Source organism: Thunnus thynnus, chromosome 4 (genome assembly GCF_963924715.1).
Source record: "Thunnus thynnus chromosome 4, fThuThy2.1, whole genome shotgun sequence".
In the NCBI taxonomy this organism is placed as follows: domain Eukaryota; kingdom Metazoa; phylum Chordata; class Actinopteri; order Scombriformes; family Scombridae; genus Thunnus; species Thunnus thynnus.
The window spans coordinates 17782634-17809622 of NC_089520.1; the positions used below are offsets into that span (position 1 = coordinate 17782634).

Sequence of the window (26989 nt, forward strand, 5' to 3'; positions counted from 1 at the left end):
GCAGTATACTTGCACCTTTTTTCTTGTTTTCTTTCTATTTTCGGGGTTGTTGTCTTACAGGAAAAAGGACATGCACTGTAATCATACAGTGACCTACTGTTTATCCCAACATTCCCAAGAGTTCATGTCTCCAGCAATAGACCTGTGGCATGACGCCCAGGACAGGGGCCATGGATGGTTCACTTTGACAAGCATGCTAGTCAAGGCTGTGCTAGCTTCACTCAAAGCAGATCAGGATTCCAAGCCATCTCTGACACGCCGGTTGTTTGACGTAATACAAAGTCCATTTGAATTACGTCTAAATCTGGGGATGATAAAATTGAGAAATAGTTTTGGCAAAAGATGGAAATAATTGGCCTATTTACAGAGCTGAGGATGGGAGCGGGAAAATGTGTCCGTGTTTAATAACCCTCATCAGCAATGCAATTTGTGACAACCCGTGCAGATATATGAAGTATCCCACATTTAATCCATGCTGGAGTCAGACTGGCATGCAGTATGTCATGCTTCATGCATCTGTGCTGATAAAGGCCAAAGGTAGTCAAGACAGTTATGTGGTATCACCTTATATCAAGACAGATCTAAGGCGATGCCGTCTCCACTCTGTGCCCAGCAGCTTCTGTTGAGAGGTCACCATTCTTGAGCATGAACATGTCAATGGATCCACGACTGTAAATTCACCACAAACTGGTAATTAATGCTATTTTTTTTTTTTTAAAGGGGACATAACATGCTTTTTGTGATTTTCTGTCATTTATATACTGTTGTGATTATGAATGCCTATGTTAAACACAGTCAAAGTTAGAAAACTTGAGGTGAATGTATAAAAATGCTTCTTGTGAGACAAAAGCCCAAGTTTCATCCCGCCCTGAACCCTTCATTTGCAATGTTTGTTTTTTTTTTACTTTCCTGTTGGGATGTTGTCAGTTTGTTGTGCATGTCCATAAACAGCCAACTGTTCCATAATCTTTGTTGCTGAGGTTGTTTATGTTGCCCACTCTCATATTGGGGATTGGATTCAGGCTTGGACATGTACGGATGTATATGAGAAGGTGCCATTTCGAGTAAAGAACAAAAAAAAAAAGAAGTGAAATCCTGCTACTATTTTTAGTTTACGTATCCTCCAGAGCCTGTGGAGGTTGGCTGGGGAAGCTTCCTGAAGCTGGCCAATCAGAACAGAGTGGGCTCATCAGGAGGGGGACCTTAAAGAGACAGGAGCTAAAACGGCCTGTTTCAGACTGAACTGAGGGGCTGCATAAACTATCGGTATAAGTTAAATTAAAGAGTTGTTTGACCAGTAAATTATGTAAATACTGTATATTCCAGTAGAGCCCCAGAACAGAAATATAGACCTGGAAATGTACATGATACGTCTCCTTTAAACTGAGAATCAGCAGATAAGTTTTAGAACAAACTGAAAATCTGTTGGCATGCTTTAATAAGTCACTGGAGAAAAATAAAGGCCATTGGCTGAGGGGTCAGAAGGGCTCAGAGGTGGATGTGAAATTAGCCTTTTTTTTCTGAAGGATTATGACATCTTTGCAATATGAGCTACCCCAGAGTACCATGGAGGGACTCCCCTCCAGAGGCTTCTTGGACCTAGGTCACCAGGCTCTGACATGACCCCTCACCTCTCCAGCGTTTACTTGCCCAACCAATGTTATGTAAACTGATATGTATGGGAAATGTTAAGTGGCATGTGCGCTTTGTTGTTTTTCTTTGAAATGTCTTGAAGACTGAAGCTTGTCAATTTGTGTACAACATGGTAATTAATTAGTTGAGGTTATTAGTATGATATGGATTAAATTCAAATGAGAGCCTTCAGGGGCTTAGATTCCTGAGGAGCTGTAGACCTTGGTGCTTTCTGTACAGCGAGAGATAATGAAGGGAGGTTGAACACAATGCAGCAGTAATCACAATAAATTTGCTAATCCCTTCCTGAAAACAGTAGGAGAAAACCCCACATGCAGCTTTCCCTGAGGCACAAAGACTCGCAGCAGCCAGATTTCTTTGGTCCCTTCTGGATTGACATGCCAGCAATAAGGTTTGGGGGGGATGTTGGTGGAAACCCCTTATTACCCAAACAATGACAATCAAACCTTTAAATGTCAGGAAACTGCTATTTGACAGAGTGAAAGAGGAAAGAAGGATGGTGGGATGCTTTTAGCAAACCAACAAATTAGCTGACCTCACACTGCATTCAGAGGGTGAGTTAAGTCAATATGGCTTTAGGTGTCTATTGTGATAGAAACCCCATATAGAACTACAGGCATCAATATGTGGAGGGTGACTGTGGGAATTTAAAATCTACATAGAGACAAGGGGACCAATAAGCTGTGGTGTTATCCTCATACAAATAAGCAAACAGCATTGGGGGCTTTAAATTCAGACACTGATGAGACATAATGGCATTGTGCAGTTTGTGATACTGCAGTTAATTGTTCATTAATATAAGATATGAGGTGGTTAAATGTCACACACAAATACTGAAATGCCAACAGCAAAAAAGCCACATTTCTATAAATGGCACAGTCTCCTGATTCCTCAGAGGTGCTAAGTGTTGTTTTCTACACCACTGCATAGATAATAACACATTTTAGGTATAGCAGTGAATTAAACAGCATGATAATGCCAGATTCTTTCAACAAGTAATTTTTTTTTCTAGTGCTAATAGATACTCAGCTGGACTATCTATATCTGCATCTTTTTCTCATTAAAATTTGCTGGGGAGCCTGCATGTATTCACAGCAGCAGAGAGGGAGCGATCAAGTAATCAAGCTCCTGCCTCTTGCAGGTTGTTGCCATACTCGCGTTCCCCTCATTTGACTGTCACTCAGCGAGATACCGCTTTCTGCCTCCCCCTTTAATCATCTGTCATCCCTGCTAATGCAAAGCGACTGCCAGGGCCATGTAGGAAATCAGCCACATCTTTAGTGTCACTTCTCATTAACATAAAAAGTCAGGTGAGAGAGGAGCACACTCATTTACTGTATATCCACAGGGACCCGGCTAAACCTCTGACAGGGAATTTTTCTACTCCCAGTAAAATGATGGGCATTTCTTGTGGCATGGCATTTTTTCAAAATTAACCTAAAGTAATGTCCTGTGTGTGACAGTTGGAGCCTCTAGCTGTTCTGTAATTGGATCCTTGTCTTGACACTCGCTAGCTGCAAAGATTGTTCCTGCACCTTCCCTAGTCCTTCCCTGTCCCTGTCTTTTTGCAGATCTTTCTCTCCATTTCTCTCCACACAGCTGGAGCGGAGCTTTCCTGCCTCACCCACAACCAGCTCTCAGGCACAGCTGTGCTATCTGCCTGCTGGTGGGTTCAATTTTTAATATTAATGAAGCCTTAGCAGATTCAAGCCTGACGCTCACCTGCAGTGCAGCGTACGAGCGAGCAGAAAGGAGGGAAACCTCGTTCATGTCTGACAGCCCACCGTGGAGAGAGAGCTGCTGACACACTGATGTTTTCAGCCTAAGTCTCTCCCTCATCAACCCTACATGTATGTCACCCCTCTGTGCAGCAGCGATGGTTGAAAGCCCGACATGTCAGAGCATCAGAGCACATGTGGGGTGATATGTGTTCACCTGTAGCAACATTTGAATATACTGTACATGCGTGATCATGCTTTCCTCTCTCCAGTCCCAATTGAGTTCTGTTACCATGGCGACGTAAACTGTACAACACTCTCTGGGATGCCTCTCTTGCAGCGAATCTACAGGCACAGCACAATCGCACAGACGCATGGGCTCTAGGGGCATATGGAGAAAGCATGCGTCTAAAGTGGATTCATATTTTTCAGTCATTATGCTGCAAGTGCTTTAAGAGAGCATAGCGTTAGACTTACTGCTGCACTTTTGCAACAAGTGAAGGCTAACCTAACTGGCATGATGAACTCTGAATTCATGCCCCGACATGAAATCTGTCAGCACGCCATGCCTTTTTACCTCCAACCCATGCCCATGACATTAAGGATGCCCTACATATTAAACTGGTCACGCTCTGAATTGGGGTTATCCCTGCACCCACTCCACCAGACCACCCTCTGGTTGTCTCTCCTTATGTGCACAAACAACCCTATTTGTTGTGGTAACAAGGCTATTTACAAAGAGGTCGACTAATCCACTGTGGGCTCATCCCTGCTGTGCTGGCACACATATGAAATGCCTCAGGACACTGTCGACTGTCTGGTCATGCCTTTGCATCCAAGCATTTCTTTATATCTGAGTACCTTCTTGGCCCATTAAACTAACAAGCAGACAGCCATCACTTCCTTGACTTTCACTCACTGGCATTAGCTTGTGTCACCAGTCAACTTCATGGGTGCGTGTGAACATGCTCATCATGTTATTCTGATAATCCTGCAGTAATTTGACCCAAATACAGCATCAACTCCTCAGAAATCATCAGTCACATATACAAATAGCCATATTAATATAGTTTACATTTAAAATAAATACATTTTCTGTTTTTTTAATTATTCTTTTTTTCTCCACTGTAACATAACAACTCACAAAACCATGAAATATTAAAAATACATCTTATACTAGTTCAAACAGTAGTAGATAATTTCTCTTCTCTAGGACCTCCTGATATATCATTCCCCATGGAGCATTTGAATGAGATGATACATAAAACAGCCACATATGTCTTTTTACGAGTGTAATAATTCAGAGGAGTGTGTTGATATGATTCTGCAAAGGACTGAGCTACCTACAACATGAGTCGGAGGTATGAGGATGTCACTGGCCAGAGGCAGCTGACATGTCCTGTCAATGTGACCTGGCACGGTCCTGCCTCCCGAGACACAGCTAAGCCTAAGTGCAATCACAGCCAAAGTCCTACGCTTCCCAGCCAACACAGGAAGCACAGCTAAAACACACACACACACACACACACACACACACACACACACACACACACACACATTCCAAGATATACATGCAAGGTGGTAGCCTGTTAGTTCCCCAAACCTTCCCCCTTTGGAATACTGTCACCTGTTTAGTGTTTCCATGGAGACCAACCACACTAATGAGGTAGGGTGTGTGTTTTTGTGTGCTAATATGCATATGTGTTTATATGCAGGAGGGGCAGGTGTCATTAGGTAGGGGCAGGTGACAGGAAACAGCTTAGTGGGTTATTACAGCTGGGTTTGTCCTCACTGCAAGACTGACTTCATCTGTAGCAGAGCAGATGAGAGTCTAAATCCACTAATGTTAAAAATAAATATGCACACCAAAATGTTAATATTGCATATATGTGTTAGTTAGTTCACTAAAAGGTGAACTTTTTAAGATATCCACTCATAAACAAAAAAGTAAATTACATTTCTTACCTTCATTGTGACGTCAGATGTGACGAATCGTTTATCCAGAGAGGTGGGATAAAGGAGGGAAACACTGCGCAAACATGTGAACCTGCAGCCAATTAATAGTGGAGATAAAGCAGATGGCTCATTTGGCTGCTAAAAAAGGATTTTCACTCACTCCCATGACTTTGAGAACTTGCTGCCTTGCTGCCTAGAACCTCTGATGAGTCAACTTTTTATTGCTCACCAGAGATATAGATATTTAATTGACATCAGAATAAGAATGCAGCATATGTCAAACATCATCAAAAAAGTAATAATCTTTGGAATTAGCTAACACTATTTGTAATACCCATTGAAACAGCATATGAACAATGGTAATGATTATTCATAGTTTACATATTGTGCCTCTTGGTAATTTAAATCCCACAGTCATGTGTTTGTGTTCATGTTCTGACAAGGGCATGAGTTTGTCACCTAGAGGTGTTGACAATGACATGTGGGAGTGGATTAGGGGAGTGGATCAATGGAATAAAACAACACATGTTAATCTAATGGCCTCCGGAGAGTATGAAGAGAACAGTAAATGTAATGAAATGTTGGATCAATGACCTAGTTCATCTGTACTGTACTGAGGCCACACGGTTCATATAATGTGATCCTGCAAAAACAAAACAAAAAAAGCAAAAAAAAAAAAAAAGAAATGTTAATGCTCTGTCTGTGTACTGTTCACTGGTGTTCACATAAGAAGATGATGAAGAGGTTATTATATACTGACACTTCTGCAAACTAGCCAACAAATACTTACATATAAGCTGTATCTTCATTGGATAAATACAGACAAAAATTGCGTACATCACAGAGACTGTTCTCTACATTCCACACCTTTCTCAAGCTCTGAAACCAGGTCATGTAATCAAAAACCTGGAGCAGAAAGCCCACAGCCCACATCAGCTCTGCCATCTGTGAAATGGGGGCCCTCTTCCAAAGCAGGATGACCAGACCCCAGGTGCAATGGCCACCATATCTCTCCTGTTCGGGAAAAAAGTCTATTTTGTTCAATACAGTTTGTGTATGTGTGTCTGTGTGTGTGGAATGAACTTCCCCTTTTCAGTCGGTCAGACACCCATAGGATTTATGCTCAATAAACTCTCTGCCCTTTGCACTTTAAAGGAAGTCCATCTGCTCTGGAGAGTGTTGAACAGCCTCAAGGCAGCTTGTGAGATGCGTGCGTGCTGTATGGCTCACCTCTGACGAATGTGCAAAGATTTCCACTTCCTAAGCGGCACGTTCTTCTTTTCCAGATCCACTCAGGCTCTGTGACATGTTTAGCATTGCCTGAAATTAATGTCTGAGGCGCTGCAACAAGAAGCTTCAGGTAAAGGTCATGAGACCTCGGGGGGAATAAGCAACAGCTGAGGCAAATGATCATTCACATCTGCTGTACTACTTTAGAGTAAATTTGAGTTTAAACATAATGAAAAATCCCATAATTCTTACATTGTTTAGAATTAACAGCTGCAGCCATGTAGCTACTGTGCAGGTCATCACCAATGTCTTATTTTCTGTCATACCAGCTTATAGCAGCTTATGTTGGTAGGTAAGTTTGCTGTTTGCTGTATACCAGCCTGAAGGGAAGAAGTGTGAGCAATTATTGCTTCACATGTGATACTTATGGCCAGCTACAGCTCCATAGGAGATGTAGACAGCTTAACATGGCTGTCAACATGATGGCATATTATTTGGTGTTCCTAGCATCCCATAATCCCTCTGGATCCTTCAACACACAGCCTGGTAGGGGAGTAGCAGGGGAGGCAATGTTGGCATACTGGAGGGTTCTTTTACTGTACATTTGATGCTTAAATACGTTCTGTATCAGTTACTTCAATACTATCAAATATACGATTTAGAGAATACAACCTGCACCTTACATGATGACAGGGCATACATGAAAAAACAATAAAATTTAGCATCTGCCCATTGTGTCCATTGGTTATTTGAAAATAAAACCTCACTATAACTGAAATAAATATAAAGCTTTTGTGAATTCATATGAAAAAAAGATGCACATATAAGACTTACGACTTACAATGCCCTACTGAAATGGAAGTTTAGCAACTTAGCATTTTCTTCAGATTTTAACCACCATGTAATTTTAATTTTACCACAGGAAAAACTAATCTATCAGACACAGTGCTAACCTAAATACTAATAATTTCTCACTGAAAACATTACATGCAGTACACTGGTACTATTGAACATCAAACCATCTGATCAGTCATGTACATATTCCCTGCCTGTCGACATTTTTATTGAAGTGATTATTCAAGCGGAAAGTAACTATTACTTCAATAAAGAAACAGAATGGCAAATCAGTCAGCATTACTGTACATTACATTATTTCAGCTGCTAGAATATTTGTATTGTACGTAGCTATTTCAGCTATTTCAGCTATTTCAATACACACAGGTCTGGAATAAAGCCATTTTAAAGTGTTACAAAACTTCATCAAGCTTCAAACTTGAAGCTGGAATGAATAACTTTATTTTCCATCCAGAACATTCAGACTGTTGTGATACCAGTATATGGTGACTAATTTGTCCTGTCACTGTAGATCCGCTACTCTCTTCTTCCTCTGTCCCAAAGAGAGTAACACCGTAAATCAAAGCCTGACGAGCTGCCTCATGCTTTTAAGGAGATCACTGATGACATTGTTTCACTGTTTACTCTCTTTGGGCTGGGCGTCACAGAACAAAAGATTAATGGGATTACCCAGGGTCTGTCTCCCATGTGCCTTTGAGAACAAAATGGCCTGTCCACACCAACTCTACCTGGAGGTCTGGACCTTGTAATCAGCTGGTTGAGGGCGGGTAACACACTGTTGACGTCTGTTGCCTTAGGAATCTCAAGGCTGCAATGTAAAGCAGCCTTGACTGTTGTTTATAGCAATGTGCTGTATTATCCTGTAGTGCAGTTTAAAATATGGATAACACGCGCACGCACACACACACACACACACACACACACACACACACACACACACACACACTGTATATACAGTACAATTTTATACATTTAGTACATTAAAAAAAAAATATATATATATTTTTAGATGGATCATCCTGGCTGATGCTCAGACAATAGGTGTTGTTTACAATCTGGTAAACTGTGATCTTGTTTACATATTATCTAGATTATTAAAGAGTTGGGCCCATAGCCCATATCATGTTTGGGATGATCAATCAAACTCTTGCATAGTTTCTGACTCAATATTCTAAATTGAAAAAGGATTTAACACCCAGACTAGTAGTTTAATGTGGCTTTACCACAGTTGGTGTTAGCCAGACCCACTATAAATGTGGCGACCATCTATTTGCTCTTAAAAGATCCTCATTTGCTGAAGCCCAGCCTCACAGACACATTTTTATTTCCCAAATGTTCATTTGATACAGTGACCCATATTCCAAAGGGTTCAGTAGGCTTGAAACGAACAAGGTCGTACAACGTGTCCACATCTGTGTCCAACCAGGTCTAAAGGCAAAAGTGTTCATATTTGTACTGAATGGCCATATGCACAGGTCGTTATAGCCTTCCCCTGACTGCATCCCTCTGCATCCCTTTGTTTTTAGCGTTTCTGTAGTCTTGACGAAATTAATTGTACAACATGCAGACGCTGTTAGACATTCCATTAGGCACTGCATTTGAAGCATAATGAGGTCTTATGAACCATAAAGGAGGCCATCCTTGACCTTAGTCTATAATAGGGATGGGACCATAATTGTATCTCCATTAAAAAAAACACACACACACACACATTAACAGTTATCACATTGCCACAGGTTTATATTTTCACAATAGCAGCTTTATTGCAACAAGCAGCTCTGAGCAGGAGCACCTCTTACAATCCTCCTCTCATTCAGTAGACACAAACATTGTACACTGAGACATTACATATAATGCTGTTTATCTTATTTAATTGCAAAAGACATAATACCCAATATTCTATTGTGGAGGAGTCTGTGTGTTTTTAACCACTCATTATTTTGTGGAAATTACTGCTGTTTAAAATAGGCTAGTTTTACATTTACTTCTGAAAAAGTTGTACACTATTATGTTAAAGTTACAAAAAAGAAAAAAAAAACCTTGCTTGTGCTCATGCTGTTATTATTCAAGGCCCTTTCAAACACAAGCCGTTTCAGTACCGTTCTGATATATTAGGAGAGACAGACTTGTTTCGCAGCCATCAAGCTAAAAGGACACTTTCACAGGGGAAAGGTGACCGGTTCAAATGCTCTCCAAGCCCCTGCACATGTGTGGTAAAATATATCACCGCTGCAAGAGAACTGTCAACCTGTGTCAGAATTAATCAACCTTAGTGACACAGACCCAGTCAACTGCACACATAAATCTGCACATGCATGAAATTCAAACAAACATTTTTGCTGATGGAAGGCCTTGTAGATGGGACCAGTATTTTGTGTAATGTAGGAAAATGCTATTCAAAAATGAGAAAACTGCCAAGACAGCAATGGCTCATGTACATTTAAAATAAGCGTCTCTACCAGAGGGGCCGCAATGTTTACTGTGGCACTTTTAATGCACTGGCAGGAGTCTAAAGGAGAGGGATATTCTTCGGAAGTGTTTACAGCTTTACTTACTTCTCCCCCTGCGCACCGAGGGTCTCTAATTACAGAGTCCTTCGCATACTGTCCGTGCTTACCCCTCACGCTTCGATGCGCCATTCACACACGGTCTCTATGAGCTGAAAACATAGCAGCCACAGCTGTTGCAGTGTCATCACAGGCTCATCCAGCAGCATGAGGTCAAAGGTCAAATACAGCTAAGTTTATGTTTACATGGACATGCCAGATATTGTCATTCGGTTTAATTATAAAGAGGATTACGTTGTACAGTATATGACCAAAAGTATCTGCCTACATACATTTAGGTAATTTGGTGTGGGGCTGTTCATAGTTCACGTTAGATACCTTATTTCTAATTAAGAAAAATCTGTTAACTACATCATACACTGATATTTTAAACAATAGTGCGCTTCCAACTTTGTTTGTTTGAAGTTTGAAGAAGGTCTTTTTTTTTTTCAACTTCGACTACAATGCCCCAATGAACAAAGCTATGTCCATAAAGAGATAGTTTTGAGTTTAGTGAGTCCTGACCTCAACCTCATCCAACACCTTTGGGATGAATCGAAATGCAAGCCGTGCCTTCTCACCAAATATTATTGTCCAACCTAACTAATGCCCTTGTGGCTGAATGGGAAGTCCCCTCAGACAAGTTCCAGCATCTTGTGGAAAGCCAAGTGTATTAGCAGTAGCAGTATGTAAATGTTCACAGTTCAGGAATGAGTAATCATATACAGGTGTAATGTACGGGTGCCCACAAAACTTTTTTGCGATGAAATGTCACATCATGAATTATGAAAAATAATAGCATTTTCAACAAAATGGATAATACGCAATTAATAATTTTGACAAATATGTTGTCACAAAACTATTTTAATCATCAGATATGTGTGATTGGGTGGCTGGTGTGATAACCTCTCCCTGGGAGAGTCAGGAGGAAAAACACGGCTGCTCTGGCTGATCGGAACATCAGTGTCGGGTCATGCATTCTTGTTTTTTTTGTTTTTTTTTTGCTTGACAGAAAGCATGTCCAACAAAAGTTGCTCCAAAGTCCCAGGAGTATTCTCTCAAAATGAATAACATCATCTCTCTTGAACTTTGACTCTCTGGCGTGCTCAGTTGTGATTGTTTTGCCCTCATTGGAGTATGATTACACAAGGCTCTTGATTTTAACAGGCCTCCACTTTATTTTCAGACACACCGCTGGGGATGAGGAGATGAATTGTGGGGAATGTTAAACCTCAGGAGAACACTACTCTTGCAGCTCCCTTCCTAACAATCGCACTTAAGTCTGTTAAGTCATGACACCAAACGAGTGATATGATATGATATAATGTAGCTGCTTCTGGGTGGGTATTTGTAATCTGAGGGAGATTCATAACATTAGATTTTGTTGCAAAGCTGCAGTGGTTTGCTAAATGCAAGTGAACAGAGAATGCCTGGTAGAACCCTGACATACTGTTTCCCTGTGGAAAATAAAATTAAGGCAATTGGATTAGAACAATAAAGGCAATGGTTATCATGGTGCAGCCTTTTAACTACTCAATTATGCTTGAAACATGAAATGTCAGCTTAATAGAAATGGCTGGGTGTTGCCTCAATTAAAAATATGTTCCAACATTTTTAACAAGTTGAAGCAGAGGTGAGGTCAGGAGATCTGTGGCACCAGACAACTAGCTTTCTTAAAACAATTTCACTGTAAAATAAATACATAATTTTGGAAGATAATCACCCTTAGTTTCTACTTAGAATACATATGCATTTATTAGAAATTTAGCTCTCTAAAATCAAGAATTTTGATGATAATTGATGCAAGATGATCTAATTTGAAGAAAACACATTTGTAATATAAATTTGGTCTACAATGAAAGTGATTATAATTTAAAGAGAGATCCATAATGTCAAACTGTGGTTCCAGGGTTGTCATGATCCTAGGAAACAAATTTTTTAACTCTTGCATGAAAATCACATGGTCTGCTCTACCTCACCAGTGACCTTTTAGTTGTGTTCACTTGCAGATATCCGGGGCTATCTCCAGTTTCCAAAGCAGAAGCCGATCATGTCTGTGTACTTGTCTGTTAAAATGGTTGACCTCTGACCGCTGCAGTAAACAGACTTATTGGGTTATGTCTGTTCCTCCTACAAGTAGAGAGGTCTTGGAGCCTGAGGACGCCACCGACGAGACGGCAAGGGGTCAGGAATTAGCAGACAGGGCAGTGGGATGTATTAACAGCAGAAAAAATGCAGCTGTCTAAGGTGGTAAAAGCATGGATCCCTCTATGAAGGTGAGCAGGATACTCCAAATTAAATAAAATAAGGCATTATTAAGCAAGCAAAATTATAATTTTGCAACTTCAGCATCCATTAGGTGGCCAACTGAATTCGTCCAATCAGTCAACAATGTCATGTGATTGTTTGGAGTCTTGAAGAAGTATGTCTGTGTGTATTTACATCTTTTTTTGAGGTGCTTGCTAGTGGGGTCTGCTCCTCATTGGAATGGTGAGCTCCTCCAGCTGAAATGGCTGCTATTAAACAAACAGTCAAGTAGAAAGGCATTTGTTTGCAGAAGCATATCCAACAGCAGTTCATTAGCCTCGGAGAACCTGCCAAATTCTTTTTTGTTTGGAGTACACAGCTGGCCTAATTTGATCGTCAAAACAGAGGTTTAGATCAAATTTCGCACCCAGATATCCAGAGAAGGACAAAGATGACGGCGCAGCTAATGTAAGGGCCAAATAAAAACTCACAAATTAAGGGCTGCATCCATGAATGATTAATTTACAAACCAAACCTGAGGCTGACCGACAGAATCAAGGTTTTATAGGAAACAGAGTCATCAATTGTGGCCAAGCATTTCGTTCTAAGGTCTTTCAGAGCTCCAGTCAGAGCACCAGTCCTCCCGCAACCCCTGCAAGCCTCTGAGTTGACATCCCCAGGGGAACCTTCAGCCCATGTCTACACTAATTGTTCATTGATACAGATAGTGATTATCTGTGCTTACAGGGTAATTATGTTGTGTCAGAGTCACTAAATCAGGGTTGGAATGAGGCTATCACAGTGTTGGCTCTCTTGGGATTAGATGGGGTATGTCTGGGCCACTGCCTTATCTCGATTCCACTCCTGTCCTTATCTCCAGAGCGTGAGCCTGGAGAGAAACAACAGCCGGGCTACAGCCAAAGCAGACAGATAGTTAGAGTGCCAGGCATGCAATGTAAAGACACAGAGTGAGAGAATGATCCAGACAACACACACACACACACACACACGCACAGAAATGCATGGCTCGTTTTGTTGTTTTTGTGTGCGCCAGTATGAACAAACGCCATTCCACACTGGAAGATGAAAATTTCCTTGTGACAGAAAACAGTTTAAATTGAACAAATTAATTAAAATTCGGCTGTGAATTCAACTCCAGCATCTAGTCAGCCCTGGTATTTTTTATATGCTTCACCAGGCTTTTATACACAGTCCAAGAAATACTGACTAAACTGGTGGTCGAACCATTTTATGGCTGGGTGTTGTGACATCATATCATGTGGTGTTATATAGAGCCTGTGCGGCCACAAAACCAGGCCAAGATTGACAGAGAGCCACAATTGTTTTAGCCTCCATTTGTGAAACTGAATGAGAGCCCACAGCCCAAAACAACACCAGCACAAAGACTGCAGAGAAACCATTACACAATAAAAAGTCACTTTGTGCACTTTTGTTTATTTCAGTGCATAGATAAAATGATATATATTTAAAATGACCCAAATGTCACTTAGTGATCTGTTTATAAAGGTAACCACAGTTTTGATGTACTGTTTATGAAAAATTAACATTACATCCTTTACAATATGCTCTTTGTATACCATCCCTCAGTGTGTGTGTGTTGTGTTGGCTCTACCAGTTCACTGTCTGCAGGGGTGCCTGTCAATCAGAGCAGCGGTAAGTGAACCGAAGCCCCCACACAGAAATTACAAGTGATAATTATTCAGAGGCAAAAGGTTTGCCTCTAATTGAATTTCCCAGTGACATTCAACATGGATTTTCTAAATCGAGAGTTTTTTTTTTTTTTTTTTTTGAATCATGAATACCCTCTTTCATTTGTATCTCATATCTGTGTGGTTTATTCCACTCTCCACTTTATACCACTGTGAAGGGATTACCACTAACAATGTTGTTGGCATACAGCACATTGCATTTTCTATTATTGTTAGTCTTAACTTTTTCTTTCTTCTGCATCTGAGAATAAAGGGAAAAACATCTTCATCAATATGAACCATTGTAATTTTTTAGTTTAGTTAGTTTAGTTTCACTTGCCTATTCCAAGTTTGCATATGTATATTATGCTGTAATATGAAGTCCACCAGCCTTTTAAAATATTTCTGTTTCAAAAGTTGCTCGCTTATGCCATGCAAAAGTTTTTCTTTTCATGAAAACTTTTCAGATGAACACTTGCATTATTTAATTAGGTACAGTATAGTATCTTTGCAAAATGTGGCAATTATGATAAATGCAGAAATTATGTCTGAATTCTGTAAATCCCCAAATTAAGTTCTTCTTTTTTTTTTTTTTTACATTCCATGCCCTTTAATTCTCACTTTCTACAATATTTGTGCAAGGCAACTACAGTATGGTAAAGTACGGGTAAGATGGTGATTATGACAAATAAAGTTTGGTTAAGATATGGTTAAGGTTAGGCACTATTCGACCATCTAACAAGCCCTTTGATTGGAGCATACTGGCAATTTTGCAGTACTCACCACCTTGCCACACAAAGGACACACTACTTCCTACATTGGTACTTAAGTTTGGTATTAGACATGAAGATGAGGTACCGAATCTTCAATATTTATATAATTTCTAAGGGTAATGGGCTGCAAAAAACTGGGTTGCAAAAAACATATAACAACAGCATAAAATCAATAGATTCCCAAATATCTTGCAAGTTGGAAACCAAAAAAAGGGTCAAAACTATGCACTCAATCCTGCCATGGTGAAACTAATATGGATTCCACATGTCAAATGAAGTCACAACGTTCTTTTAAATGAAGTCAGAATGTTTCTCGTCATCAAAATATAGAAAGTTTTTATGTACAAGGAAATTTTTCATAGAATAACAATCCTCCGTGAATATAACTCTGTATGCCCTTATATGTTTCTGTCTCTGCATCTGCACAGTGTTACAGCTACATCTTCTCTTGACAACTTTCAAGTTCTAAAGCATCTGCTTAGCGATGACAGAAACTTCCCACGACCCTGCATCCATTCTTCAAATACTCTCTTCCTCCCTCTTCTCTTTGAGGTCTTCCTTCCATTTTAGAGCATTAAGAAAGATGATTTTTATCTGGCGTTAGCTCTCTCTTGTGTCTCTGGCAACAGTTCAGCTTTAATGGGAATCTTGAGAATTGAATAACCTTGCAGAAACCTATAATGTCACTTGGAGCACATCCTCTTGGCTTGGGACGTTACATGTAAAATGTTGTAATATGTTAAGGGACCTGCACTTGAAGAATTTATACTCAAACCTCCCATATCGCTCATGGCTTCATACTTTAAGTTTAAAAAACAACACATGGCTCCTGTGATATCAATGCAGCTTAAACTCACTTTTGCTGAACATTGGCCACAATGACAATGAAGGGATAGTCGTCAAATAAGAGCAACAGTAATACAAGTAGAGAAAAGTCATTAAGTCAGCATAATAACTCAGTATCATCAGGATTGTCCAGCTCAAGTTTGCTAACATTAGCTTACATTAGCTAGGGATGAGTACAAGTATTAGATTAATCAATTGCTAATTGGATACCTGATTGATCTTTTTCCCCCCATTTGTTCTTTTTTCCTTTGGTATACATAGATTGTCAAGCTTCTTCAACTGGTGTGTTTTAGAGTTAGTCAGCACCTCAGGAAGCCCAGTTCAACCTACAGGAGTTTCTGACGGCTCATGTAACGTGTTTTACTGCCATGAAAGAAATGAATTCCTGACAAGTGAATGAGTGGAAATTGTCTGCCGACATCAACTGCAGAAACATGTCGAGGACCAAACTGTCTGTCAGGCAGCCAAGAACTGCTGGTGCCACAGATGTTGAAGAACTCAAATAGACAGTATGAAAAATGCTAACAGTCAGAGAAAATAATTTTGACAACTTCAAAGAGCCTGACAAGAGAGTGTGTTTGATGGATGCACAAACGTGGGACTTACGTTCGGCTTTAATGGAAGTACATGTATTTCATCACAATCAGGGTCATCAGATATACGGATCAAATTGTTCAATTTCTTTTCCATGCATTAATTTGATCTGGAATTTAGTATATTACATGAATATTCAGCCGGTGAAAAGAATCACCGTCAACATCTCTGACGTTAGCCACCATAAGCTACGGGTCACACCAGAAAAAGGCAGGATGTAGAAAACTCCTGATTTTATTACATTCAACTTTTCATATGTAAGCAGAAAAATGTGTTATTTCTTCTTTCAAAAGTTAAAGAGTCTTGCTTTAGGTGCTGGCCTTGTGATTTGCATTACTGGACTGCAGAGAGGTGAATGACTGCCCTTATCATGTTTCAGTTATTTTATAAAATCAGAAAGAAAATGCAAATTGGACTTTTAAGGATGTATGTGTAGGTTTTTAGAAGCGGGGGCTATGTTTAGTCTGAAATTTCCAAGTATCACAGAATGAAAATGACTCAGCCTCTCAGTGGTTCACCAGTTCCCCAAACATGTTACAATTAACATCAGCCCTTATTTAGAGTGACATTTAGAGTTGGGGCCTGTAACCCTCCGGCTCCCCATACAGCCCCTGAAAGCCATCTATTGAAAACAAGTACTAAATATAACTGCACTGACTGGACCAATAACCCATGTTGAGTGTATTGGACTACCTTGCAAAATTGGATTGTGAGTGCACTCACAGTAGTAGTAAACAAAGTATTGTTGTTCACTGCTTTTGGTGCCTTATCTCAGCTGTTCTTACCTCTATATAGTTAGATTATGATTATGGTTTTATCTCATTTAAACATTTCTGGATTCAATGTTGATGTGTACGATGCCATTGCTGTTGCTGAAGTCTTTGCACGCTATTTGCTTCACGGGTGTTGCTGGACTCTCATCCTTCCTCTTTCTGATCTGACTTTGTTATCTTCCACTTCAAACAAAAGTCACTCCCCCCCACCAAAACACTGTCTAACTGCAGCTGAAGATGCTCCTGCTGCTTTCGACTCACTTGTCGCTCCCCCACCTCCCTTTCACTGTCAATGCACGGAATACAGATTATCAGCAGAGCATCCCTTTGTTGTTGCATGGAGGGGATGGGGGTATTTGAGTTAGATCTCCTGGATAACATTCGAAGCACCCAGATTTCATTTCACGCAAATCTCTTTCATGCTGACAGAGTTGCTTATACTGGGATGTTGATGTGGTTATTATTATTTTTGAGAAAGTTTAAGAGGAAAACTTCAAACTCTCAAGTAAGAAAGCTTAAAAATGTGATAACAAAAAGACTGTATGAACGTTTTCTCTTTCACAGGCTCCCAAGGTCTCTGAGACTCTATACTGGAAAAGGAACTGGGAGACAGGCAGAAGGCAGACTCCTGCAGACACACAGCTCAGTGATGTTGCTTTTTAAGGCATGATGGACTGGTCTTATCGGTGGCCATTCTGCCAAAGCTGACAGACTGAAGAAGAAGATCTGATCTGGGTTTTGTTTTCATTTCCTCAGACTTCTTATCTGTGAGCGAGTTGGGTGGAATCCAGCCCCAGACGTAACGTCCAGAGAAGAGACGACACGCTATGGTTACAGGTTATCATCTCCCCTTTGTCACGATTGACCCACCTTGGCACCAACTCCTGCATCTGTCGTCATGGTTACCTTTTGAAACTGCTCGCATGCTAAGGTGGCATGTTGGTCTGTCTATCTACTCTGATACCTTGTTTACTCTTCATTCATGTTTTGGTTATAACTGCCTTTACAGTTTCTCTTGATTCATTAAAAATAAATCATTTGGATTAGATGCATAATATGTAATTTATGCTGCTAGGGGGTCTCTCAATCAAAACAATAATAGCAGAAAGAGTGTGATGACAGTGTGAAGTAGCATGGGATCATGGGAGTTGTTGTCTTCATTGTTAAACAGCCAGCTTCTCCGGGGTAGGATTACTTCAGTGTTCATCATTCAGGATGTTTTTACCAGGAGCCGAATTATCCGCAGAGGTCTCCTCCTCTCCAAAACAAACAGACTGATTAAAACAAGTAAAAACACTGAATAAAGCAGTTTCACATTAAAAAATCGGTGTTTCTCCGATGCTGTTTGGTGGAAAGAGGATGGCTGGGAGGGACTGCTAGCCGAGCTGCTGCTAACATTTGCTCAGCTTGTTTCCTTCATCCAGTTAAAAGATACAGTTAAAAATGACCAAGATCTAAAAGGTTTATCATAAAAATGTGGCTTAAACTGAATAAAAGTTGATTCATGACAGTTTCAACACAACACCGATGTATTATCTTGTGCACATATACTCTTTGGTAGAGGGGGTATGACACCATTGACAGGCGACCAAATGAAAGGACCGTTAACTTGATTAAATTTATTGATTTCTCTGGGTTTGAAAATTGTTGGAAACATTTGGGATAGTGTAAGTACACAACTCAACAAAATATATAACATAGGTCTAGTTGTTTTTAGACAGTTTAATGCAGAAAAGTTACATATAACTTTAAGTATTCATTCTCTGGTTTCTTCAGTCAGAAGAGACAGATGAATTAAAGGAATAAAGAAAACCAATGTGCATCTACTTTTGTGCTTGTTAAAGCCGACAGATTTTGACACTTAATTAGTGAGGTTTAGATGTGCTGGTATACATGGGTGTCATACATTTTATATTTTTTGTTATATAAGTCTGTAACACTTATTTACGGTACATTGCAATTAATAGCACAAGAAAATGTTAGTGAAAAGGCTCTAAACTAAGGTGTAACATTAGCTGGTTAGATAGCCAGCACAACTGATTATTCAATGTGGAGTAAAGAAAGCTCATAAGCATGTAGCTATTGTTTTTACTTACACTATTTAGCTCTTGCATCTATAAAAAATATCTTTTTGTCCACACCATGTTTTGTAGAACACATTTCAGTGCTGCATATTTGCCTTTGTTTTGACAAATATATTATTTAAGCGACAGTACTTGCAAACGACAACAATCTAACACTAATGTTAATTATTTATGGGTTACCATTAACCCACAACCCACACTTTAAAGTTACTTTAAATATGGAAATTCTGAAGCTTACAAATTCATTCAAGTCATACGGTTGCATGGCGTGAGCTGAGATTGGTTATTCATGTCTCACACTGCACTTAACACAACCGTAATTTGCAATGACAGAGGAGGAACAGTGTTTAACTTTTTCTTACCAGCCAGAATAGCTGCTTCCCCCTGTTTTCAGACTTCATGCTAAGCTAAGTTAACCAGCTGCTAGCCTGTTTCCCCCTGTTTCAAAACTTTATGACAAGTGTAGGAATCAATCTTCCCATGTAACTCATTTAACTCTCGGTGTATTAGTGTATTTTCCAAAATGTTGAACTATTCCTTTAATATACAGAAATATACAGTAATCCTGAATTTTATTGGTCACTCAGATGACAGAGTCTGAAGTGAGCCATATGAATGAAAATAACATTTAACAGGAGGTGGACACATTTGGTAAAAACTCATCACCTAACAAGTGAGTGACTGTGAGGTTCTAGTATCTGCTGTATTCACATTACCAGCCTCACATCGCATAAACCAATAACTCTCACCTCCATGTGTAAACATCTTTAAAGCAATATTTACAACATCTGAACTACATCTCCAAATGAAGATCATTTATTGTGGATTACTTTAAAGAGAGTTTACCAAGCTTCCTGTCAGAGATGCTGTCAGACATGAGAAGATTGTTTACAAGAGCAGAGGAGGCTCTTCAGAGCTATATAGGGCATCTGTGAATGCATTTGTCTTCAGATAAAACTATTACTAGTCCTTATTAATAAATTTTCCATATCCTCTTGTTAACACAAGTGGGACATTTCACTTTGGGTGCCTGGTACAACTGATAACATAATACACCCCAATAAGACAGGATGGGTCAGACTATACTATATCAAGTTTAGTTCTTGGAATGCCCATATCTTACTTATTCCAGCTTTCCCTGAGGAGAATATGGGTCATTTATTAAGACTTATCCTCACACTTAAAACAGAGCTCATCCATCTTCCACTATCAGGACATGCCTCACTGAGGGGCAAAAGCAAAACAGCTCATATCCAGGATGAGCTTATATACAGTGAGGCATCATGGGGATACTCACTTCATAATGAAGCCAGACTCCAAGATCAGACATTCACTTAAGCAAATGCACAATAATGAAATCATAATAATAATAATAATACCATTGAGGGGCAAAGGAGGAATAGTGTAACATTGTTAAATAGCTACAAAGTCCGTAGATGGAGGTGGTTGGGGAGGTTGAATGGGTCAATCAAACATTGGACTTTCACACAGCAGACCACTGTCTGTTTCTTTTAACCATGACCACGATCAGGCCGTAACCTTACCTGTGTGGTTATTATTGTAACCATGATGTTCCTTACCATAACTAAGTAGTTATTTTAATCCAAATCATGATCTTTCCCAAACCCAAACCAAGTTGTTTGTGTGCCTAACCTTAACTGTAGATGTTTCAGATCAGAAGGCAGTTTATCTCTGCTACACTGGTTTGTAATGTTTTTTTTAATTTTTTTTAAGGAAGTTATTCTTGGGGGGGTGCCCAAGAATGACTACCTCCTTTATTTTCTAGATGACTCTTGTGCCCTAACATGAGCAATCTGTCTGTTTCATTTTGCATTTATCTTATTTTCATAATGCCACTGTAAACACAGCCAGTGCTTTTGTTTGTTTATGCCAAGTCGCCCATGGAGATATGACTCGTCAGGACACCTCTGCCATTGCCAGAAGGCGCCTCTTGTCTTTCCCTCAGTGCAGGTTGTAGGTTGATAATGAGTTAGAATGAGAATATCATTCAGGGAATAGGTGACTAATTGTCAATAGGATCAAGAGTTAAGTGTTTTCCATTATATTCACCTGCCATTTTAATCCAACCACAAATGCAGATATATCTTATCATCCCCATTTATCTGGAGAGATAAAGTAAGCTTACTCCGACCTGAGAGACATTGATAGTAGGGAGCCAGATGGGTGGTAGAGATAAGAGGTACAAGTTCAATCAGAGTAAAGGAGACTACTACACTGCCATAGTAGACGGGGACAGATTGTGTTACATGCAGAGATGAGGAGAGTGTCAGAAGTAGCGGCAACCTCCTCTTAGAAGTGGCAATGTCCTCCTCTCTTTCTCCAAGGCATTCCACACACACCGAGTCCAGGGAGCGGCCTACGTCAGACGATCCTCTTTCTGCTTCATACACCGCCGACAGGGCTGTCGTCAGAGGGCTTTACCAGCGGTGTCTATGAAATCTGAGAGTTGCTGGACAGGCTTCACACTGAGGGGCAAGAGGTGAGGGAGGTATGGTTTAGCACTGTTGAAGAGGTAATGCACACCCCAAGTAGTGGGGAAACCGTGGCTTGGTGGCTAGCCACAGGGCTGCCTAAGTGTGAGGAAAGCCAACCCGCCCCCTCTAAGAGGATCAAATTTCCTCACAACTTGTTGCCCGATGCTATATAAACTCTGGCATGCGGTGCTGACACCTGATCCAGACTAAAAGGGCCGCTGAAGAGATTCTCTGCACCCATCATGTGACCTGCTCTTTCAAGTCCGCTGCCCCCCACTGTTGCCCAGACCAACCCACTGGCATGGTCACCCTCCATGGGGCCCCCAGTGGACCTCCATCACACAGCTCCTACTCAGTCTCAGTCATCACTGCTCTGCTAATGAGGGTCTGGGGGGACAGCCACACCAACAAGGACCCTTGTGGGACCAGGGAGTTCCCTTTAGCTACTGTGAAGAGGAAACCTCCCTCCTCCAGCTCATAGTGTGAACTTACATGTGACAGTTGTCCATCTGCTCTGCCAAAACACTCCAAACCTAAACTGAAAGAGAGACTTGATGTTGTGTTTGCCAACAGAAATTGGCCCACACCCAATGGCAAAAGATTACTGTGGCTCTGAAAAGAGATTTAATCAATTTTAGACATCAAATTGTGTTTACTTGACATGGTGAGCCCTACTCAGTTTGTGAAAACAGTTGTATAATGTCTTCTATGTCTCTGTAGGGAGTGCATTTTCTGAAGGAAGGAGGTGTTAAAACCTAGAAATGTGAATTTTGAAAGATGTAGGCATTTACCAAATGTAAATGAAAGATGCTATTGAATTGCATTTTGGGAAATGTGGTATTTTTGCAGTATGATTCAAAGTCAGAACATCCTTGGCATCAAATCTATTCTATTTTTACAATAGTCAGATGCCCATATGAACATTGAAACCGGTTTTGCTTGTAGTAATCATTCCTCTTATTCATACAGGTCATTAAGAGATCCCTTCCTACTGTAAGTCATGGGGGACAAAATCCACAGTCCTTGTTCTTTGTGAAGCTGCAAAAGTTTATTTGAAGCAGTCTCAGTTAGTCAGATGAAGTAGATATCTTCCAAAGTTACAGTGTTGTTAGTATTAAATTCTGTCAATGAATTTCCCTGGACAGTGTTGTTTAGCTGCAGTCAAAGAATAGTGACAAAAAGTCAAAGTAAAGTTATCACACATTGATAAAAAATATTAAACCTTCAAATGCGTGTCTGTAGAATAATTGAACAAACATGATTTGCACAAATGGTGAATGATAGAGGTTATCTTTATCACCTTGTAGACATGTCACTAGTGCAAACAAGCAGCTGAATTAACCAAAGCCATTAAAAACTTCGATAGCCATTACAGCAGTAAACAACTTGAGGTTGGTGGTTCTATGAGTCCTGAATGGAGTAATGAGTGCTACTAGCATCAATTATTCAACTTTATTGAGTAGGATATGAGTTTTCTACTCTTGTTACATCAGAAACCTGATGAGCTGGCAGCCTCTGAGAGAGGTCCACAGCCCACCATAAATTTATTATAACACAGAAATGTAGTAATCGATATCACATACTTCTGTGAAGATCAAGCTAATGCAAATGGTTGGAGAGATGGACCCGGGAGGAGAGACTGAGTATGAAGAGGAAAAAAAACAATAAATGGCTTCATCCTGGACTAAATCCAGATGTGCAACACACCAGCAGTGCCCATTAATCTGACTGTCTCTATGTACAAAAAAAGTCCTCAAATTAATAACAGGAGGTTTTTCTCTGCTTAAACAGATCATTTGATTGCAGTTTAGGAAATTAAGGTTTTAGAGGACTCCTAGTATGAGGAACACAGGATGCAACTGAACTCATCTGATGTGACATAACATTTCAAGTGATTTTCTTCCACTTGTGCATTTGCAGCTTTGGTTTGGAATCATGCTGCTATAGGCTGCATTGGGCCTCTGGTTGTTGTGTCAGTGTCAGCTTAAACAATCCTGCTTGTGACCTCTGAGATGCCTTAAGCTCTTTGGAGAGTCACTTCATGAGGATTAGGTCTGGGTGTAGAAGAATAATTCGGCAACAGGAGACAGCTCTTTTTGTTTCAGTGAGGAGGGAAATGGAAAACGACCGCATATTTCTCCGAAAGCTGCAAAGAAGCGGAGAAAGAGGAAAAAAAAGAGAGATTAAAGATCTCCTCTTTCTCTGCCCAGGATGTTGTTTTTGTTGTTGACAGGCCTTTTAACCTCCCTAAGCTCATTCAGTTGGGTCTCTTTGGGAGCTCGCTTTGGGTTTGTAGCCTGTGGAGTCTCCATTCAGCCTGTATCCAGTCAAGCAAGTTGCATTATTTATGAGTGCTGTGGTTGTTATTCTGACTCCTTTATTGAGATTGTTCATAGCTCATCATGGAACAAAAATAATGAGGGGATAATAAATTTAAGTGCTGTCAACAGCCACTTCAGTGAACAACATGTCAGGTTTCTCTCCCCCAGATCCTGATGACATCAGATCCTTCTCTGTGTGTGATATGTTTTCCTTTTGGACAGATCCAATAGATTGGCCTCAAGGCCCATTTCACACTGGATTAGTTTCCATTTCAAGCACTAACCCAACCCCACCTCCTATATCGGAGACTAAGATTAAAACCTCAGAAAGTCTTTTTCATCTTATGTCATGGGTCTAAAAGCAATGTGACAGAAGTTTGCTTTCGGAACATAAATTATGTTGGGTTAGGCCAAAAACAGACTCTAATCCAATTGTTTGAAATGGATCTGAGTGTGAGATTATAAATTAGAGAAAGTGTTGTGCTTGAATAAACTGGTAGAGGATGCAATCTCATGCTAAGGCTTCACTGCTGCATGTAAACTGTTAGCAATACTCATAAGACCACCAACGTACTGTGCAGTACATTCCTCACTTCTCTCTCATCAACGCACTTTCTGTCACTCAGACAGTGTACACACAAATAAACAAGCGTGTTCATGCACATGCCTAAATGCACATTGCAAAAATTAGAGAACATATGCACACAAGCACACACCTGCCTGACTTTGCAGACAGACTTTAAGGCACATTTCTCGTAAGCGAAGTGTTTTAAGAAGACAGCTGTACATGTATAAGCCGTGAGCTCCTCACCAGCGAGGGTACTTCCAGATGTGAACACAAATCAGTCACTCGGAGCTGCCTCACTCACCTTCCAAACACGCATGCACAGAGCAAAATGGGTGTTTGTATCAGGGGGAATCATAACAGGAAAGAACCAAAGGGGAGCATTATCCAATCCGAAGGAAAGTTCCAGCACATCTCAGGCTCTGGACAGACACCTCATTACCATCTGTCCATGCAGCATCTGTAAATGACAGAGAACCATTGCACCCAACCAGTCATCTGACCACATGTTAGTGGTAATGACATTACTGACATGACATTCCACAAAGAGGATAGAAATGTTATGGCTTTTAAGTATGTTGAAATACATGAGCATGTTGGATAGAATCATGGTAGTATTGTTACAAAATATCAACTTCTTATTATCATATTCTGTTATCAATTAACTCCTTTGTCCTGTCGCTGAATTGACATTAACTCTTGTCCTGTAACACCTCATCACAATAACCTTCCACTCACACTACATAAGCCATTCCTCAATGAGGCCAGTCTTGGGAGTAAAACCACTCCTGCTCTGACCCTTTGACTCCAGTTCATGCATCCCTCACGTACTTCTTTTGCAGTGTATGCTTACAGACCAGAAAGCAACATAAAACACTCAGCTCTGAGATAGGACATGTTTCTCACATCAGATGTGATTATCTGAATCTTTCCTAACAAGTTTAAGATGGTAATAAATCAAGTTGATTTATTTTTATATGGCTTGCCTAAATACAAATAAAATCACTTTTGTTTCTTTAATTGACAAACAGCAGATCGCTGATAGATTGGTCATTACAAACCCAAGCTGTGCAAACAAGTTTTGTTCAAACCCACAGAACTGTATTTCAAACTTTGTTGAGATCATAGGCTTTATATAAAGATGGATGCAGTGAGGTGTGATGTCACCCACTGGTTTGCATTGGAGCTGGTTTGAAGCCCAGAGTTGCAGCTTATGGTTGGTGCCATCGTTCCCGTTTGGAGCCAAACTCTTTACATTTTCCATATAACAAGTGCATGGTGTTCCGTTTCATGCTCTGGAAACACGGATTGTTTCGGACTGAAATGAATGCTAGCTTGCTGGGAACACACAGCGGTGCGCACTTAGGCTAACATTAGCTACTTTAGCTAAATTGTGCGGACAAGGCAGGTATCATAATCAAGTAACATTAAACTTGCGAAATATTGCAACAGCAGTCTGACTCAGTGCAAGTCCAGGAGCCGGGGAGAGCAGAAGGTGAGCCAACTGTCAATCATTGCCCACACAGCAGACATCAAAGCTACTATAAGTCTTCAAATCTAATTAACGGAGCAATAGTTTCAAGAAGTAGTTCCAAAATGGCCACCAGCACATTTATTAGACAGCTCGAATTTAGCGATTGAGACCATAATGATCAATTGAAAAAGATTATTGACTTAGTATTTCTAGAGAGAAGTTGACACTTTTTGAATGGGAGTCAGTTGGATCAGATTTTTTTTTCCCGCTTGTGCGTTGCACCTTTAAGGTATTTCCACATTGGTGTCAAGCCGTGGTAATTGCCGCTTGGTTGAGATGTGTCATCTGGTGTCTGAATATGTCAGGTTGAACTTTGGGGAAATGTGTATAAAATCATGTCCAAGACACCTACAATATTTCCATGTGATGGAACGGTGCATTAAAAAACATGGAGTCTTGGGTTTGAATATCTCAATCAGTGTAAACATCAAAGAGCTTTGATGACGAGCTGCAACAAGATGATACACAGTCTATATGACACTGTCAGATAGTGTGGCCTTAAAGGTTCTTAAGAGGAAATAAAAGGGAAAACATTAAGTTAAGGGGTTAATTTGAATCCATGTACTATGAGTCTGTAAACAGGAACTCTTCAGTTTATTCCTTTGACATAAAAGTGACACAGTGACACTACTCCTGCTGCATTTGGATCAGCATCATTCTGAGGAAAGTAATAACTGAGGGGGTGCATTTCTCATTAACAGTGGTTTTGCTTTGGGCCTGTCTATGGCACTGCCTGCAGGGACTTTGTAACAAGCACAAGGACCCTCTTAATCCAGCTCTCCTGCAGAGTGACATGTGGATGACTTTGCCACAAAAACCCAAGGGGTCCTGCTGGCCAGCCTGGCTTCATTAGCAGAGTTAACCTTCAAAATGTACTGCTGCCTCCTGCTCTGCCCTCAGGTCTGTTATGACTAAGAGGAAGTAGGAGCAAGACTTGTGTCAAATATACTGTCGACGCGCTAAACAGGACCAGCTTTGACACAGCCAAGTGGCAAACAAGAGTCCCGCTGAGTAGAGAAAAGTTTGCTAAATACTACAGGAAGTTAAGTGCCTCTCTTTCAAATAAAACTGCCTCCTGTTTGTAAGAAAA

The 26989-nt window shown here is 40.3% G+C and overlaps 1 long non-coding RNA gene across 1 annotated transcript; it reads left to right on the plus strand.

The window, feature by feature from the left end:
* Positions 1 to 217: 217 nt before the first annotated feature.
* Positions 218 to 24917, plus strand: LOC137181405 (uncharacterized). Its single transcript, XR_010928147.1, has 3 exons — positions 218 to 690; positions 17465 to 17737; positions 21330 to 24917. It is a non-coding gene; the product is annotated as an uncharacterized lncRNA (long non-coding RNA).
* The last annotated feature ends 2072 nt before the right edge of the window (positions 24918 to 26989 follow it).